Below are 21,238 nucleotides of genomic sequence, written 5' to 3' on the forward strand. Positions count from 1 at the left end.
GTGTTTTTCATGATTATAAATTTATTTTTATTACTTAGTAATAATGGCATATTCCATTGTCTGTATATACCTTACTTTCTTTACTTTTTCAGAATTGATGACATTTGAACTGTTGCCAGTTTTTAGCTATTGCAAATAAAGATATTAACATCTGTGTCTAATTTTTTGTGTGGATATATATATTTTTTATTTTATGTATATATCTAAAAGTGAGAATGCTGGGTCATGTAGTGTGCGTTTAACTTCTTGTGAAACAACCAGTTTCCCAAAGTATTGTATTCCCACTAGTAACATGCAAAAGTTGTAGTTGCTTCACTTTGTTGCCAGTATCTATATTGTTAATCCTTTTAATTTTAGCCTTTGCAGTAGTTGTGTAGTCATATCTCACTGATGTTTTGATTTACATTTTCCTAAAACAAATGATGTTAAGCATCTTTTCATATACTTATTGGCCCTTCTTTGGCGACGTGACTCTTCAAGGCTTTTGTGCAGTTTTTAATATGGTTGATTGTTTTATTATTGCGTCATAGGAAATTATATTTAATATTCTAGGCAAGTTTTTTATTAGATACATATTTTGCAAATATTGTCTTTCAGTCTATATAGCTTCTATTTTTATTTTCTTTATAGTATCTTCTGATGAGCATGTACTTTTAATTTTGTTGAATGTCAATTTATATTATTTTTTGTAAAAGATTCGTACTTTTTGTGTCCTGAGAATTTTTGCCTAAACCAATGTTACACAATTTTTTTTTCCTATTTTTTCTACAACTTTTATAGATTTAGTTATTGTGTTTAGGTCTATCTTTATTTCAGGATAATTTTTGCCTATGGTATGAAACAAAAGTTGGAATTCAGTTTTTCCGTATAGCAATTTAATGGCTCTAGCAACAGTTGTTATAATTATTACACCTTTTATTAAACCACTTGGGCAACTTGATGAAAATCAATGGCTGTGGATCTGTTTCTGAACTTTATGTTTTGTTCACTTGATTTGTATTATCTATCTTTATGTCAACACCATCCTTTTTTGATCACTGTAGTTTTAGAGTAAGTCCTGAAATCAAGTACATTAAGAGGCTTTACTTTGTTTCTCTTTTTTAAAATTGTTTTGGCTATTCTAGGTTATTCATATTTCCAACTAAATTTAATAATTGGATTGTCAGCTTTTATAAAATTTTAATTTTAAAATTGCCAATTTTAAAAATAAGTTCCAACACTTATTAACTCCGCTACTTTGGGTTGTTAGGTAACCTATCAAATATACCCATTTACTTTACTTATTAAAACAGAAATAATGATACCATATTTATAAGAGACTTATTGAAATAATGTTACAATGGTGATAGCGACCCAGTTCGTTTGAAACATATTAAGTATTCCTGAAATGTCTATTCCGTTCAATGTAATTTTCCCTTCTCCAAAACACAGTTTAGATTCCTGTGCATCGATAACTACTGGATTTTAGATGTTTGACACTTACAAAGATAAATTTAGGTGCAAATCTAGGTTCTTGAATTTCACTGAGTTGATTCCATTAACAACTTTTTACAAATGCAGTAAAGTTTAGGCAATTGAGATTCCAAAATCCAGTGACTCAAATATAGGCACTATATGGATGGATGGTTCTTGTAACGTATGCAATTATTATGGAATTTAATTGAAAGAAATATATTATTAGTATTGGTCTTCATGTTCTTGAATTGAAGTACATGTTAATATTTTTTCTCCCACTGCTCTGCATTTATAAAATGCTAGTTTTAACTTATTTTTAAAGGCAATATCAGAAATCTATGTTGGAAGCTCCTGGTTAATGACTCAAATGGAAACCTTGAGCATAACCTGCAACACTGAGCTTAAGTTTTACATGCTCCTGAAAACTTGTTCATACTTGCCAAAATCTCCACAACTTCAATGGATTTCCATTCTGATCCTAAGAACCTTCTTGCTTTCCTACTTCCTTGCTTTAAACATTTAACTCTATCTGTTTTTGCTCATACGGGTAAAAATAATAATAATATAATGGTGTGAAAAAAGTAGACAAATTCTGTTAGTAAAATCCAATAATATTTGGTAATTTACTTTGTATTATATGTTGAGATTCCCTAGGGTGCATACATATTCAATTACTTTCTTTGCCTCTAGACTCTCAGTATTATCACATTCACCTAATTGTCTTGACTACCATGATGTGCATCAGTGATGAATATATTACTCCAGATCTCTGTGACTCAAACGAATATTTCTAAATTTCAATTATATATATTTTCTGAATGTCTTCAAGCAACTCAAAATTAACATGTTCAAGAAAATTATCTCCTCTCCTAATCTATATTTTATATTCATTTTATTTACATTTAATTGACTTTTTATTAATAATACAACATAAATTCAATGTAGATAGTATTAGAATAACAAAAATGATAACAATGAAATATAAATCACCACTGATTTAATCATAAAGGAGGAATCATTTTCTTAGCCATACCATTTATTCACATGTATTTATTTATGTGTTAATGTGTCTTAAAATTATATGAGATTGAGGTAAAAACATACAGGATAAGAAAAGGATTACATTAATTATACTCTCCAAATTAATAGTGTATCTTCATCATTAACTTCTACACTCACGGTTTCTTTACTTACTTATTTTTATTCCCATGTTCCTACCCCTGTCTCATTCTCTCTCTCAGATAACAATTCTAATATATCCCGGGCATTTATCATATTTAAATGTGTGTTAGAAAAATGTATGCCAATGTTTTAAGACTATGTATTTTTAATTTACATTAAACATGTTTAATGCATCATTGTCTCTCTCTTCGTAATTAAAAATATATTATGTGTAGTTTTTAAGCTCTACCTATGTTGCTAGGTTTAAAGCTACTCCATTTTTTATGGTTGCATAAGAACACATGGTCCACATTCATCGTACTTTGCCTACATAGGTATGTTATGGAGACTGAGAGTATATAAACATTTGAACACAGGTAATGAGTCAATGAATATCCTAGAACATGTCTCTTCACATAGTGTATAATGATTTCCCTGGGATATACACTCAGGACTGGAATTGCTGGATCATAGGGTATGTTTGACTTGATTTGAATAATTAGTACTCAAATGCCTTCTGAATGGATACCTCATCCTACATTTTCTTGTAGAGAGCATGAGGATTTTTAAATTCCTACTTTTCTGCTGATGTCTCACTTTATGTCACTTTATACTTTTTCCTAATAGGCGTAGGTTAAATTTATTTAATTTAATATGAATTAATTTGATTACAAACATTTATGTATGTCTCAATTAATGCCTTTAAATCATACATTTCTGTAGTTGCTATTGCATCAGGACTTAATCCTGATATTATTTTCTTTTTATTGTTGACTCTTTTTGCTTCCTTTCTTGATTTTTCTTAAATTGACTGAGATTAATTCTGCTTGTCTAAAAGTTCTATTTCTTTTTCTATTTCTATTTCTTTTTCTATGTTGGTACTATGCTATCTAAAAGTCATCCTCACACATACATTATGAATCTTGGTGACAAATTCACTGAATGGTCATTTCTGATATTATATTATAATATTACATTAACTTTAACAATTTTCTGTATATAAATGATAAGGTCAGCACCTATTAAATAAAACACTCAAATGTTATTCAATGGCCCCTTATTTTCGTGTGTGTCTGTATATATATATATGTTTATGTACATTTATATATAAAATTTTTTTCTGTCTTATTTATGTCCTGTTGCTCTCTGTAGGAGAAATTCACTCTGATCTTCCAAATCATTTTTTTATTTGTCTTTATCCATTCTCCTATTTTATCTTTATCTATTGGGTTACCTTTTATAAACTATATTTTTGATATTTAACATAGCCACTTAATGTTATCTTATTTTTTCAAATAGCTAATATCCTTTATCTTTCCAAATGCATTCATCATGTTTGTTTTAAGTTCTTGGTTTGTCTGTTCCAATGCTTTTACTGTAGATTTAATAGGTAGTTCAGCTGTTGTTTTATTTTGAATTGGAATCTTCCCACTTGTTATTATGTTCCCCTAGGCTTTTAAACCCCTCTCTGGAACTGAGTATTAGGGAATGGTCAAGGCCAGGCTCTAGTCTGCATTAGTCTTTGGAACAAGCCCCAGTTTTGAGAGCTATAGACCACATAGAGCCATATGGATGATTTCCATTTCTTTTCACTCAACAAAGCACTTTTCTAGCCAGGTACTGCTGCTAAGTCCTTGTCTTATATTAAATCAAGTAGTGTTTCCACCTTTAGAAAATCTAGATGATAAGGACTCTACTATAGCTGTTGCTTCTGTTCTTTACATTTCGTGGAATTTTCATACCACTTAAAATCATTCTTTATAATAAACTACGTTTACTTATGTGGTATGAGGTAGGCTTGTCACTAACACAGCCAAAGTAAAACTATGTCTGATATAATTCTAGGCAAAAATACAGGCCTTCTGGAAAAATAATTTCTGTTTAAGAGCAGATTAAGTCACTGAGACTGTTTGGAGCTTTATTTAACCTGATCAAGCTAAAGGTTCATACAAGAAGCATTATTCACTGCCTGACAAATTTTAATACTAATAATGTAGTTCAATCAGAAGGCCAGCTTCTGCTTCTACTTAACAAGAAAAACTGCTAGCAATGAGAAATTAAGTGAGCCATTAAGTGTTGTACATTTGCTTTAAGTACTAAAATATCACTGGCCTATTTTTTTCCAAGAAGTCACATCTTTTCATTCTAGTTGGGAATATTGTGCTGACTAATTTTATTTTATAAATGTTTTATGTTTTTAATATCTGTTTTTAAATAAACATTTTATGTAGGAAAAAAACAAAAGAGGGATGTTATTCTGTGAAACACCTTTAGTTATCTAACCTGCATTTTTAATGATTCAATGTTGAATTTGTAAAAGTTTTTCCTCAGTTACAAAAAGAGTTTTGTTTTTTTTTGTTTTTTTCTATCACATCAATATAATCGTTATTCATTTTTCCACTCATTGCTGAGACAAGAAAAACACTAGCTTTATGATGAACAGAGAAGGATCTATCAGGCCCCAGTCACTTTTCATGAACTAAGGACTGACTGTCAGATACAACTGATTTTCTCCATAAATCTCCTTTTCCATTCAAAAGTGAATCATTGTTCCCTAACATCGTACTGGCTTTTGTTCAGATTTCCTGTTATATAAAATTTAATGAGAACAGCCACCAAAAAACATCAAGAACTAAGTATGTGTCAGAGAGAAATCCTCAAGTTTGCTGAGATACTGTCATATAATTACCTGTGCTTTCTATTAAATATCAGCCCTTAAAAAAAAAAAAGATGAAAAAATTCTTTCTCCTGGAGAGTCAATATTATGGTCACTAGTGTGCGTGTGTGTGTGTGTGTGTGTGTGTAATACATTATGTATACAATTACAGATTCAGTCTAATCATATGACTTAGATTTAAATTTAACTTTAAGAGACCTCGTGGTAGAATATATTTCCCATCCTGGCCAGGCCCCAATTACAAGACTCTCACTTTTTTCTTGTATTTCCTCTGCAACAAACATCTCTGGCTTTACTGCTCCTATTTTCTGTTGCCAGGGTCAAGCACCTTGAGGCAGACAGCTGGGCCTCCTTGATGGAAGATTCCCACCTCTATAATTCACCTAGACCTCTCTAATTCACCCCCACCCATCATTTGCCAGAGGTACAGCTTTACGATTGTTCGAACATGCCAGAAGATATATGTGTTTGCTTTGCCCTTTGGGTACACTAATCTTTTTTTCTGAAACTGTGTGCTTATTGGAGGAGAGGTTATTGTTTCTAGTTGGGGGTGTGAAAAGGTAATGAGAATGTACTTAATTTATGATCACTGTTTCCATTTGGCTCATCTGTGTGTGTGTGTACTTTCCAGATATTTCCCAAAGGAACACTTAATTCATCTAAAATATTTCACATATAAATCCACACTTATGTGGTAACTTCACTGACACATGGTATAAACTCATTTCTTTCTATTTGCCACTTTGACTCAATAAGCTCTGGAACGGAAAGCTTCCCTGATCAAATGGAAGAAACAGGAACCCTAATAGAAGGAATATAGGTCCCTTTTCTACTACAATTCCTACATTCTCTCCAAATGAAACCCATAAAACACTTGTAGTTTTATTTTTGCAAAATAATGGAGGGTAAGCTGTTGGATAGAAGAAAGAACTAGTTTAAAGGCTTGCTGATGTTGGAGATTTTGGCTTCTTTATTCTTCATGTTAAAAGCCTTTGGAAGAGCAAAAGATTATATATGTGTCAGAATTTTACTATGGTGGAGATCAAATGCCACTGATTCATGCTCATTATGGCTGCTTCTCCCTCACCTGGATAGTTTAAAGAAGTCTTTATGAGAGCTCAGTGAGGATTAACTTCATACACAAGAATAATAAGAAAAAATCTGTATGGTTGGTCTTAATTTGTGAGAGAATGAGATCATTTAGTTTTTATGCCCTAGGAACCTTTAAAATTCTTAAATACATTATAGTCACAAATATACGCATTAAATCCTTTAAAATCTATGAAAGATTGGCTTACTACAATGGTAATTTTATTTTATACTCAGTAATAGAAAACCTAGTGTTAGTTTTCTTAAGAGTAAAAAACAGAAAGCTTACAATTGATTTCTCTTGGTTGAATTTAGCTAATCAAACAGATTGCATACTATAGTAGGCTGCGTGTGTGTGTGTGTGCGCTGTATGTGTGTGTGTGTATTACAACCCATAGTTTTAATTAAGAAGACACTAAGCATCTACTCTATTTCTGCTATCAACATATAACACATTATAAATGTACATACAAATATATTTTCTAATAATGTTTTGTCTTTATCTTATTTCCATTTACTATCAAAACGACTTTAAAAAACCTTTAAAACAAACGACCTCACTATATCCTGGGAGGATTTGGGGACCAGAAAATGGAAAGGCGTATTTATAGTTATAGTGCCAATTAGTGTTTGTTTTCCTGTCCCCAAACTTTACACTCTCTAGGACACCCCATAACCTTTTTTAAAGCTACTTACTATTATGGAGAATTAATGTGACCAAATGTTGGCTAAGAACTTCATTATGCTATGCCTATATTTAATATCAAATCCATATTTATAGATGAAAAATCTCTAATGCAAAAAAAGAACAATACTTCTCCATGCTATGTAGTAACTCACTATTCTGTTTTTATGACATTTTGTTGAGTTCATAAATTAATATTTTTTTAGATTTACTATATACTAGAATAACATACTAGTATTCAAATAAGAGCAAAAATAAGATAGCAATTGTAATTAAAGTAATTACATTTCTATTATTTCACTTATCATAATGAGTAATATTTATGTTGTGCATATCTGTCTCCTCTAAACTTTTCCCAACAGCATTCTAATATTGAAAAATACAGATTGTCTTGTGAATATAACTAACTAATAAACCAAATATTTTCTTTCAATTACAATAAAGCCTAATTAGAATATCATAAATTAAAATATTTATAATTGATTCAACTCATTATCAAGATCTTGTGACCAGACATTTTAATGAAAACTTTTAATTTTCTTTCTTTAATTAATACATCGGAAATTCTTCTCTCTGCTCTAATACAATATAAACACCAAACATATCTCTGATGTTGAATTGTGCCTCCTCTCTCAAGAGTAATGCATTTGAGGAGGTTAAAAAAAATGCTTCAACCAGAATCCCTTAATTCTGAGGGCTTCACCCAAGCCAAACTCACAGGAAATACAAAGGAGATGAGATATGACCCAGTAGAAATTGAGACACATTAAGTCCTGCCCTATCTCCTACATTATTGTCAACTACTAAAGAATTTTTCACTTCTTTTCTTTTGCGTTCTTCTAGAATCTGGTGATCATAGTCTAGGAAGGGAATTTCTACCACTCCTTTGAGAAGTGTATGTAACCTGTCTTTTACACTGAAGGATATGATTTCAGCAGAAGAATTGTTAATCTTTATAGATTTTGCTCAGTCATTGTTGACTGTGGTTAGATTTTGTCTAAGGCCTTCATTTGCAAGCAAGGTTAGTCTAACCTCTCTATGGCCTGGCAGATGATCAGTTTCTGTATTTCATGGATGCTTGAAAAACTGGATATTCTATCATTATTGGTTGTTTTATTCTACAGATGTTGATTAGGTCAATGTTATCATTTTTGTTCCTCAGATATTGTATTTGCTTGATGAATTATTGTCTGCTTTTTTAATCAGCTATTGAGAGAGGTATGTTAAAGTTTCTTCTAGGAGTAAGCATATGTCTCTCCTTTTAATTCTGTCAGTGTTTTCGTTACATATTCTAAAGTTGTATTATTGCATGCAAAGAGATTCTTTATTGTTAGATATTCTATTTCCATCATAATGTAAGGCCTTCCATATCTCTTGAACCGTTTCTTCCTTGAAGTCTATTTTTTTCTGTTATCAGCATAAATGTACCAGATTTTGTGTATTTGCAGAGAGACAAGGATGAATAGTGTATTTGCAGAGAGACAAGGAATACTGTTTGCAGCATGTATCTCTTCCACACATTTAGTTGGAAAATTCCTATGCACTTTTCTATGCACTTACTTGTAATATGTTTCTTACAAGTAGGATATTGTTTTATTCACCATGTGTGACAATCTTTCCTTTTTATCTAGAATTCAAATACACTTTATGTAAATAATTACATATAGAACTATTTTTTGTAGTCTATTATTCCTGTTTTACGTACCATTTCTCTACTTTCTTCTCTTCTTTCAGGACACTCAGATATATTTTATTATTCCATTTCTTCCTTTTGTCTTGAATTTATTCACTTTTAAATAATTTTTAGTGGTTATCCTAGAAATGAAAACATGGTCCCACGCTTTGCATACTCTAACACAAAGCATTGTGCAGCAAGGTAAGCATTTAGCTAGTTATTTAACAAACATTATGCCAGAGCAATAATAAAACAATACAAATAGTTATTAGCGAAGCAGGACAGTGGAGAGTTTAGTCTACTGGGAAGCTCTATGCACAGAGGAAGTGTGCAAAAATCAATGGAAACTTTCTTAAGATTAAAGGAATTTCAATATATCTTAGACATTTATTTATGGGTTAGCCAAGCAAATCGAGTGTATGAGGATGAGAAGAATGGGAGGTTAATTAGAAACAGAAGAAGAGCTTGCATAAAGGGAAACTATTATATAGTGAATATGGGTATAAACTAAAAATTAAAATTATAAGCCCCTCAAAGAACTGAATGGACCTTCTCTTGGCCAAAGGAAACCAAGAGTAACCTTGAAAACTGAGTTCTCAGCCATGACATGAGGAGATCACATACATCTTGATATACATCCTCCCTCGCCAACCACAATTAGGCTTTCTTCCCTATGGGCTTAACAGAAACAAGCCGTTTCAAAAGACTCCACCACTGATATCAACAAATCATCTACACTGTCCCTCCTTTTTTGCGTGATAAGAAACCACCAACCATGGAGTGGTTCTGGCTTGTCTATGGAGAACTATGGAAAACATGCAGTAAGAGTTTTTGTGTCCACTGCTTTGTCTTTTGATGTCAGAGGGCCAAAAACTATACACTCAGATCATGCTAACATGGTCATCTTTTTGTACATGAATTCCATAAAGGAGCATGAATCTCAGTTGCCCAGGGATATATTTCTCCTTTCATAAATATCCAGGACTCCTCCAATAAGCTTATTAAATATTCGGTCGCCACACTCAGCATAAATTCCTTTTCTCTGTTTCCCTCCGTGAAAGAGCATGTTTCCAGTTTCTGGCTGGAGACTGTGCTTCCCAGCCTGTCTGAATGGACACTCTGAAGGCTGTAGAACTTTATGAGAAAAAAGGCTCTCCTTTCCAACTGTATGAACCTCAGCATTCTTCAGCTGACTTAGGGAAATGCAAAGTAAAGGTAGTAATAATATGGAGCACAGACCAAAGATGAAGAATCTTGTAGTCATTTCCCATTTTTTGGAGTATGTGAATATGTTGTTGGGAAGCTGTGGATGTGATTTAGACAGAGAAGTGACAGGTAAATTGAGGTATTACAATATATGAAGTTTCAAGTCTTCAGAATATATGTTAGTAGTTAAAATAATTTCACTAGAGGAGATTATCCTCGGACTGTGTGCATGTCAGAATTTGAGGAGAAAATTCCACATGTTAATAAGTGAGATGAAGTAGAACCCATACTGAAGTAAAGATGAATGGTCTTACTGGTGTGAAAGGTAGCTACGTGTGCTATGAAAAGCAAAAAATAGGAGTTTTTCCAAATAAAGAGCATGATCAACAATATTAAATACTGCAGAGGTGCCCACTAGGATCCTAAGCTGAAAAATATGCACTGAGTTGGATAAGTATGGTGTCTTTGAGGACCTGAATAAATGAAATTTCAGATTTTGCAGGAATGAATTGGTGGTAAGGGAGTGAACATAGTAACAGTGATCAAAGGTTTGAGTTATTCCAGATAGATATAACAGGGAGGAGTTGAACAAAATTGAGATTGAGTCTAATAATGAACATGACACATCCAGGGAAATGTAGATAAGAGTGGTAATTGCCATGGTAATTGCCATGGTAATCAACTTGCCAGCCTTCTGTGAAGTGGGATTACAGAATGCATTTTAACAAAGAACATAGACAGCAGAGTAAGAGAGATCTGTACCATACCTGAGAGGTTTTGAGCCTCAATTGGCTCTCTGTAATAAATATGAGGCTGTTTTTTGACATCTGAAAAAAAAAAAAATATGTATTAAAGTACTTAAAATAGTGCTGAGAAAAGATTGCTTATGTAAGTTTCTTTACCATCTTTGGCAGCACAGTTAGCAAACTTGAATCACAAAAGGATCAATGCTTGCGAGTTAAATGGGACCTCTAAATGAGAATGTCAAAGATAGACACACTGGTCCCATGACTTTAATAATGTTTCTTATTTTTGCTCACAGCTTGTACTTAATTTCTAACAATGGGACTTCTGCTTGGCCTTGAAAGTGAGACTCAACTTTGTTCCAAAGTTCCATTCTTCGTGTCAATATCTTGTAGGTCCACACTTGCATTCTGATCTTTGCAATCTACAGGCCCCAGGATTCCTAGGATGCCCTGCATTCATTCCCAAAAGATTATATATGCTCTACTCCATTTAGCACCACCAAATCCGCTTTAAGATCTAGTTCGATCTCTACTTCCTGAAAACCTTTTCTGATCTCATTGAAGAATTTTTTTTTTAGCGCTCATTGCTGACTATATCACTTCTTGAATAACCCATGGTTGGGTGACCTCTTTTGAAGTATGTATCATGTTTTAATTTAATTCTCCATTTAAGTGTTGGTATGTTACATGTTATCTATCCAACTTGAATGTGTGTGTTCCTTGTGGAGTTTTATTATTTTGTTTCCATACAAAAAAGCTGGTAATGACATCATACTTCAGATAAAACTTTAATAGATATCTTTGAATACTGAATCATCTGTTAAATACTGTATGGTTACTCCAAGCAAAGAATGCACTTATGTTGCTACTAAATTATTTGAGAATGTTCAGCTGCCCTTATACTATGCATAAGAACAACTTACATCTCAGTCAAATTCTCTCCATGGCAATAGCAGCTTATTTCACAGAGAATACCATTGTTTTATGTGGTAGGTAAAGCAAAGCTTGATATTCAGAGTGTTTTTGTTTTTGTTTCTTTAACTGGACCTTCACACACAAACAAACACAAGAGTCCTGTTTAAATAGATTACAAGTGTAAAATTATTTAGGAATCAGTTATGTTAAGGATCCACTTTAGAAACAAATTTTACCCAAAAAGAAGATTACCACCACAATTCAACTTTACCTTTAAAAGAGCATTCTTCATTTAAACCTAGGAGAGCAGACCATCAGTTATCCACTCAGTGAAATTGTTTAACTAGTGATTTGCATGATTCCTGGAGTAAAATGAGAGGATAATTTTGAGGGAGCGGAATACCATAAAACAGGTGTCAAGGTACTTAAAATTATTAATACATAGAAATGTCCTGTTCTGTAATGTTCAAATACCTGAATATTAGACCTTCCATGACAATATCTCATTACAATACATTTTCTAAATTTTACAAGTTTTGATATGGTTATAAATTATCCCCACTTAGAATCTACATGTACAGGCACCTGTAAAAATAATATCAACCTTCTTCTGTGCACAGCATAGTCATGTACACTTTTATTTCCTTTCTCTAAGACATAGTGTAGCCTTAACTACCATTACAATTTTGGTAACTTCCTTCCAAATTCTCACCCAGCTCGCCTAGCTGAAGTTCATTTTTAAGAATTTTAAAGAGATTACAAAGAAAGTAAAAGGGTTCTAAGTAAGAAAACCCTAGATTTATGATTTTTTTTGCCAAAAATACAGTGTTTTGAATGAGAAATATCATAATTTGGATAATGCCACCTGGAATAGAACATGTTTTTCCACTTTGTGTCATGAAAATATATTTGAAAGTATGAGAAAGGTTTTGATCCCCAATGTCTTATGGCATTCTAAATTCATATGCAATGTTATAATATTAAATATATTTTAGCATTAAAATATATTATTAATATCTAGTTGTGAATATCTTTCACTAGACTGTGATTATATATAATAGTAAAATTATTATATAGTTAATATTTCCCTAGGTTTGGGCACAGCAGACGTCTACTGGTATTTTAAATATTATAATATTTTTGCTATTGTTTTGCCAGTTCTGCTGCTGAATTACTATTTTATTTGTGAAAGAACATATGTTTGAAAAAAGATAAATCTACGTCCATTAGTCATGTTAAAATAGAGTTTATTTGTAACAGAGAATAGAGGATTCCACTCATTGCCATAAACTTTCATTGCTTAATTTGGTTCCATGCCCTCATTCTAGACATTGTGAATATGGAAATGAACTAGAGATTGTTATTTCTTCATAAACTGATTAAGGATACAGTAATATAAACAAAGAACTACAATATATTATGATGAGTGTTATGATGGAGATATGCTTAAAGTAGCAGTGGAACACAGGTGATGGGGATTGTAATTCTGAGCAGGAAATTAAAAACAGAAAGGGGACCTGCAAAGAAAAGCAACATCTCAGTTGAGTTTAGAACAAGTAAAGGTTTCCCAGGAAGAAACAATGCATCATTTCTATATGAGAAAAATTTTAATCTCTTGCCCTAACTTTCACAGAGCCATATAACTTTTATACCTTACAACTTAAGTTCTTACTATAGAATTTTTCTTAATTTCTATTGAGTTGAAAAAAAAATTCTGTGAGAAATAGCCAAACAATGACTTGTATTTTGCATGGAATAAATATATCAAGAAATCATTCTAAGAAAGTGCCTACTATTCTGGGAGTTTTTGATCTACCTTATAAGGTAACTACAACAAATATATAAAGCACAGAATCCATTAAAAATACTAAGCCAGCCAGGTGTGGTGGGTCATACCTGCAATCCTAGCACTTTGGGAGGCCAAGGCAGGTGGATCACCTGAGGTCAGGAGTTCAAAATCAGCCTGATCAACATGGTAAAACCCCATTTCTACTAAAAATACAAAAATTAGCCCTGCGTGGTGGTGGGCTTCTGAAATCACAGCTACTTGGGAGGCTGAGGCAGAAGAATCACTTGAACCCGGGAGGCAGAGGTTGCGGTGAGCTGAGATCAGGCCATCAGGCCATTGCACTCCAGTCTGGGTAACAGAGCGAGACGCCATCTCAAAAAAAAAAAAAAAAAAAAAAAAGAAAAAGAAAAAAAATACTAAGCCACTTAATTTTTGTATAAAGTATATGGAAGGGGTCCTAGCCCATTCTCCCAGCACCATTTATTAAATAAGGAATCCTCAACCCATTGCTTGCATTGCTTGTTTTTGTCAGGTTTGTAGAGGATCAGATGGTTGTAGGTGTTTGTTCTCATTTTTGAATCTTCTATTCTGTTCCATTGGTCTATGTGTCTGTTTTGGTACCAGTACCATGCTTTTCTGGTTACTGTAGCCTTGCAATATAGTTTGAAGTCAGGTAGCCCCAGAACTTAAAATAAAACTCAATGAAAAAAATAAATAATTAAAATAAAAAATACTAAGGCAGGATTATCATTGAATTTCTTTCACCTAGTGTTAAATGCAGCCAATCTCCTCGAACTTCTAATATATGCTTCCCTATCTGAATAATAAAATACAGAAAAATAAAAAAAGTTCGCAAATTCCTATCACCACAATAATTTACCAATCTGCAACTGTGCTTTCTCTCTCATTATCACAGATGCACAGCCACTTTCCCTATTTGAGGCCAACCCATGCCAAGTGTACTAAATCCCTTCTACTCTTGCTTACACTGAAGCACTGTTACTACACTCTGCCTCTTCTATTGCATATTCATTATTTATTTCTCTAACAACCATTTTATCAGAAAACAAAATTCCTATCACTTCTTCAATGTTAATAATAATAAATCTCATAACTTCATAGAACTCATCTATTGCTGGTTATATACTCTCATCAAATGGAACTCCTCAAAAGTATAGTCTATATTTGTTGACTTCAATTTCACTCCTGTTACTTTTTAAAATTAGGGTCTAATTAATATAAAATAAAATATTCCATTTTAAAGCATAGAATTTGATGAGTTTTGACAATCACATACACCATCTGCAACAAGAACTATAACAATTCCATTACCCTAGAAGTTTCTCTCAAGTCCCAATGAAGTCAATCTCCTTGCCCCAGCAAAAATGATGTGAAACATTATGCATCTGAGAACAGTAACAATTCTTACACTAAAAGATGGAATAAGGAATTAGTTAGATGCTAAAAAGCCAAGCATGCCTAGGTAAATCACTAGATTCTAGTGCATATGACAGGATTTGTTAAGGAATATCCACATTTAGATACTTGAGATAAAATAAATAAGAGCAGCTCATTGATAGGTAAATTATTGATCTGAAGATGAATTTTTAAATTCAAGCAAAAACCCAATACTTGGAGTGTGGTAAAAGGAGAAAAAATGAAGTGAGCATGAGGTTAATTTTGTAATAAATCTTACAGACACTGCTTCTTTGTCTTTTTATTCTCATTAATACACTATGCTTTGTCTCCACAGGTGTATCAGCACCTGTCCTTAAAGGTGCACTTCTCTGAATTTTATTAAAGACAATTCAATGCAGTTTCTGGAGAGAAGATGTAAGAATTTGTGAAAGCAGGTTCTAATCAAAAGCAAACAACTTTGTTCTTCAATTAAAATTAGAATCTTTTCTAATTAAATTTTCCTTGCTGTGGGCATGCATGGATATTCATCAGTCATATGCAAAAATGTACTTTTAGATGACAGCATGTTCTCCTTACAAAGCAGAAAAACGTCATAAATCTCTAGCACAAATCAAAATTCAGATGCCTTCTCTCTGACTGATTTATTATTGCATATTAGGGTCCCTGGGCACATTTAAAACTACATAAGCTATGTGACATACAAGACAATTGTTTTTAATTTCTGCAGTTGTACTTTAATACTTAAAACCAATGAGCTATTCCAGAGCACTTGCCTTTCTGTTTTATGGGCTGTTATATACAATGCTAATGTCATTTGCCTTAACTGCAAACCCTGGTTTTCCTTTGTCCATTACATGTCATATTCTGATATCTGTGGGTGGGTTGAAGTTAATATTTCTGTAGACCAATTATAACTTTTAATATGCTTATATTTTAACTAATATAGTTGATGAAAAAGATAGATTTGACAACTAAATGATGCTGGAATAATTGAATATACATATTCAGAAAAAAGAACCAGAAAAAAAAAAACAACCTTACCGTATACCACTTGGAAAAATTAATTATAAAATTGATCTATGCCCTTGTGTCCATGGATTCCAAAATAAAATAAAATAAAATTGATCTAAAAGTATAAGATTTAATTAAAACTCTATGACAATACATTTGAAGGTCTCAATAATCTGGAAAATATCCTTTGTATTTAACACATTAATTCAAAAAGGCATTGAAAAACTGTTGAATAATAATGCAGGGAGATGCAGAGAAAAAGGAATTTAGTCATGAGTCCCACAGTGCCAAACAAACAAAAACTCCAGCAACACAGATTTTTGCCTCACATAATTGGAACCAGTATTGCTGTGTGAGACAAGAGTAGAATCATGAACTTGGGCCTCCAAGACATTTCTTTCACCTCTTGCCTCTACTCCTGCCTGGATCTCAGCTGCATTGCATCCCGCTTGCTTCCAATGTCTTGGAAGTGTGGCTTCCCTGTAGATCTATTTCTTTATAGCATCAGCATCAAAGAATAAACATCTTTCAGAGCATTCCTTTAAGAAAATGACGGAGTCTTATATAACAAAATTGGGCAACACACCCATATGGAAACCAAAACGTGGACCAGAAGTATGCTTCTGGTCTTATGATCTTCCCAATCCATATAATTTGCTGATTTCTATGCTCAGGAAGAAGAGAATTCTTTCGTCAGAAGAATGATTAAATCACACACTGTAATTTTTCCAGTGGCTTACATAATTTTTACAAGTAATTTATTTAAAATAACCAAGAGATTTGTCTTTCCTCTGTGCTTCCTAGTAACTGAACCCTTTCTGTACTTTATGCATCTTAGAGGTAGACAAACAACAAATTTCACCAAGCTAAAGAAAACATTGCCAGAAATACAGATGGTTGTAAAAGGTAAACACATCCAGTGTTTCTAAAGTAGTAAGGGAGATTTTTTAACTGAAACAAGTCTGCTACATGTTTTTAAAAAATTGTTATTGGATTTCAATCCAAACCCTGGTTCTCTTTCTAGAGATTCACGAACTGCACAGTGATCTTTAAGTAGATTTTATGATAGCATATTTCAAAACTTATAAAGCAAATTTATGTTGCTTGCAATGACATACTTTCACTGATACTGCAAATATTTTCTCTAAACTAATTCAACTCTTACATAGTTTAAATACATATTTATATATACGTGCATATATAAAATACATAAATTAATATTTGAAAATATGAAACATGTAAACTAAAACTGACAAATTCTAAACAAATGCATATTATGCACATATGCACAAACAAGTATAACTGATAACAATAATTGTTATCAAATATGTCAATTTATGACATAATAAATGTCAATTTAAATACTTGTAAATGGATCCTACTAGTTATTACAAAATAAATATGGTTGACTAAGTAGATTTTATTCTGCAAACACTCTGGTTGATAACAGAAAATATATTAATTTATTTCAATAAATTCATAGATGTATAGCTCACAAATATAAAGCAGCAAGGAACCATAGCATTATAAATATATTTCTGAAAACAGATTTAAAACTTAAGAATATATAATGAGGTGAAGAGAAAGCCCTGAGAGAAATATATAACAAAAGGTATGTTTCAATATAATAAAAAAATCTTCTGACTCAATAAAGATCCACCATATATTTAATGGGAAATTACTAAAATTATCCTTAATGTTAATGAAAAATCAAGGATATCTTCTGTAAGTACTATTTTCAATTCACATTCCTCTGAATTGGAGACGACATGATAATCTAAGAAATGGGACATCTGTAACAGAAATAAATTATTATCAGTAGTACTAGAAGACTTTCTTAAACTTTTGAAAATTCAAAAGAAACACAACATTTCTGACTTAATTAGAAAATTCAATGGTTAAAGTATATTAAAATCAATAACAATTTTGAAGAACAATATGTATGAAAGACTTCTGGTAGAAGACGGATTCAGTTGAAAAGGATGGGCTGCTTGCTTTTTCCAAGTTTTAGAAATTCCCTATTAAATACATGGAATGTATTTTATAATTAACTAATAAAATTGTACACAAAATAAAGGACCTACAAGATGCTTGAAACTCAGACACAAATTGAAATAAGAATTGGTAGGGAAATCTGACGCTTTGCTACACCAAACTAAATTCAGACTACACTTATCCCTGAGGGCTATAGGCTGAGAAATGTTTAAGCATTAAGCGTGGCACCAAAGCCAGGGACATTAGACTTCTTTACCTTTTCCACAGCTGAGAACAAACTAAACTTTATCCAGAAGCCTTGAGGAGCAGCAAGGAATCTTAACCTTCATAGTGGATTTTGAGTAGAGGACAAACAAACCAAACCAAAACAAAAATATCACAAAACAAAACAAAACAAAACAAATCCTTGTCCACACAAAGAAAACAAACTGCAGAAAAAATGTTTAAACAACCTGATTGAAATGAAATCCATAACTTATAAAATTATACAAAAAAAAGCCTAGAGGTATTAAATATCTGATGATTTTTGAAGTAATATATACACACTTTCACAATTTTAGATATACAAGACTCACTTGGATACATGTCAACTCCACCCACAATTAAAGAAAAATAAATACATAAAAACATGCAAGGACCAAATAACCATGAACAGAGTCATTTAAGAGAAGAAATGGGATATTCAGCAATCTCAAAACATAAAGCAATAAAACATTATGAAACATTCTTAAAGTGAAAGGACAAAATTAAAGAGGAGAGTTTGTATTAAGAAAAAATAAAGTTAAAAATGATCCAAGTTGGACTTCTCACTGATAAAAAAGAGACGTGCTGAAATAAAATATTTAATGAATGAAATAAGCAGTACAAATTTAAAAAGTGTGATATGTAATCCCAGCACTTTGGGAGGCTGAGACGGGTGGATCATGAGGTCAGGAGATCGAGACCATCCTGGCTAACCTGGTGAAACCCCGTCTCTACTGAAAAATAAAAAATAAATAAATAAATTAAAATAATAAAAAAATTGCCGGGCAAGGTGGCAGGCACCTATAGTCCCAGCCACTCGAGAGGCTGAGGAAGGAGAATAGTGTAAACCCGGGAGGCGGAGCTTGCAGTGAGCTGAGATCTGGCCACTGCACTCCAGCCTGGGTGACAGAGCGAGACTCTGTCTCAAAAAAAACAATAATAAAATAAAGAAAAAAAAATAATAACTAAAAAGTGTGATACCGCATGTTCTCACTCATAGGTGGGAACTGAACAATGAGATCACTTGGACTCAGGAAGGGGAACATCACACACCGGGGCCTATCACGGGGAGGGGGGAGGGGGGAGGGATTGCACTGGGAGTTATACCTGATGTAAATGACGAGTTGATGGGTGCTGACGAGTTGATGGGTGCAGCACGCCAACATGGCACAAGTATACATATGTAACAAACCTGCACGTTATCCACATGTACCCTAGAACTTAAAGTATAATAAAAAAATTTAAAAAATAATAAATAAAAATAAATTTTAAAAAAGTGTGATAAAGACAAATTAACACATAGAAATAACATGGGGAAAATGCATATTCTAGAAGGACACATGAATGTTAAATTAACAGCATACTTCCAATCAGCAACAACAGATGAACAAAAACACCAAATTAGTAAGAAAAGTGACTCTCAGTCTTGGTTTCTGAACTCATTTCAATTATCACTAAAGAACAAAATTAAAATTAATACAGTCATGCTTCGCTTAAAGATAGGGATACATTCTGAGAAACATGTCATTAGGCAATTTTATCATTTCTTGAACATTATAGAATATACCTACCCAAACCTAGATGGTGTAGCCTACTAAAATCCTAGCCTATATGGTATAGCCTATTGCCTCTAAGTTACAAACCTGTGCAGCATCTTTCTGTACTGAACGGTGCAGGCAATTGTAACACAATGATTTTTGTTATCTAATCATAGGAAAGGTAATGTGTTGCATGATGAAATTATGACAAAGTCGCTAGGTGATAGAAAATTGTTCTCTCCATTGTAATCTTATGGAACCACCATTGTATGTGGAATCCCTCATTGACCAAATCATATAACTGTATTCTCAAACACTGAGTGACTTTGTAATTCACAGATCTTCAGTACAGGAATAATTTAAAGTACTTTAGTAAGAAGGAAAAGAAATTCAAAAGAAAATAGTGCAACACAAGATGCAATAATAAAAAAAAAGAGATCAAATATTGATAGATTTCATTACCATTTTCTAGTAAGTCATAACAATACTGAATCTATGTATACCTGATTATATACCATTCATGTATGTACAAATTGACAGAATTACAAAAAGAAATTGACAAGTCTATACCTGGCAAATGATAAAAATCACCTAGATAGTAATAGCTCAAATGTCCAAAGTTAGTTTAAGAATATATAAGATTTTTAAGATATTATAATCTTAAATTCAGTGGACAAATATAGGAAGCTGAGCCCCACAAATAATGATTGAGAATATGGGCTCTGGGGTGTGACTTTTGGGATGCAATCTCAAATTCTGCCTATAACTAGATAATTGACCTTGAGCAAGACACCACAATTTCCTCATGTTTAAAATAGTAGTGATAATACTATTTACCTCATAAGGTTATTGAGGAATTAAATATGTTAATAAAATCAAATGTGTTTAATAACAGAGTCTGATGCATAACTCTTCAATAAATATCAGCTATTATTTTATTTACAGATTTATAATTTTGCCCAAATATATTACATATGGCATATATAATTTTCCATAATTATCACATGATATTTATAGAAGTTTTTTTTATTATTTCAAGTAACAAAAAGTATACAAATTTGAAAAAAAGTTCTTGCAATAAATTCAGCTTGCTAGAATATTCATCACTACTAAACTTAAAATGTACTAGTTTAGGCCGGGCGTGGTGGCTCAAGCCTGTAATTCCAGCACTTTGGGAGGCCGAGACAGGCGTATCACGAGGTCAGGAGATCGAGACCATCCTGGCTAACACGGTGAAACCCCGTCTCCACTAAAAAAAAAAAAAAAAAAATACAAAAAACTAGCCAGGCGAGGCGGCGGGCGCCTGTAGTCCCAGCTACTCGGGAGGCTGAGGCAGGAGAATGGCGTGAACCTGGGAGGCGGAGCTTGTAGTGAGCTGAGAACCGGCCACTGCACTCCAGCCTGGGCAACAGAGCGAGACTCCATCTCAAAAAAAAAAAAAAAATCTACTAGTTTATACAAAACCATTGATTATACTAGAAGGCAACTGGTATCTTGCAGTATCTCAAGACTACAATAACTGTAAGTCAGGAATGTTTAGATCAGGGACTAAAAGCTACCACGATTCTAAGCATTATTTTATCACCATTTTGTTGAGTCTGCAACATCATTTTTCTTTTCTACTGTCTGTGCTT

This window comes from Chlorocebus sabaeus, chromosome 20, assembly GCF_047675955.1.
Source record: "Chlorocebus sabaeus isolate Y175 chromosome 20, mChlSab1.0.hap1, whole genome shotgun sequence".
Classification (NCBI taxonomy): Eukaryota; Metazoa; Chordata; class Mammalia; order Primates; family Cercopithecidae; genus Chlorocebus; species Chlorocebus sabaeus.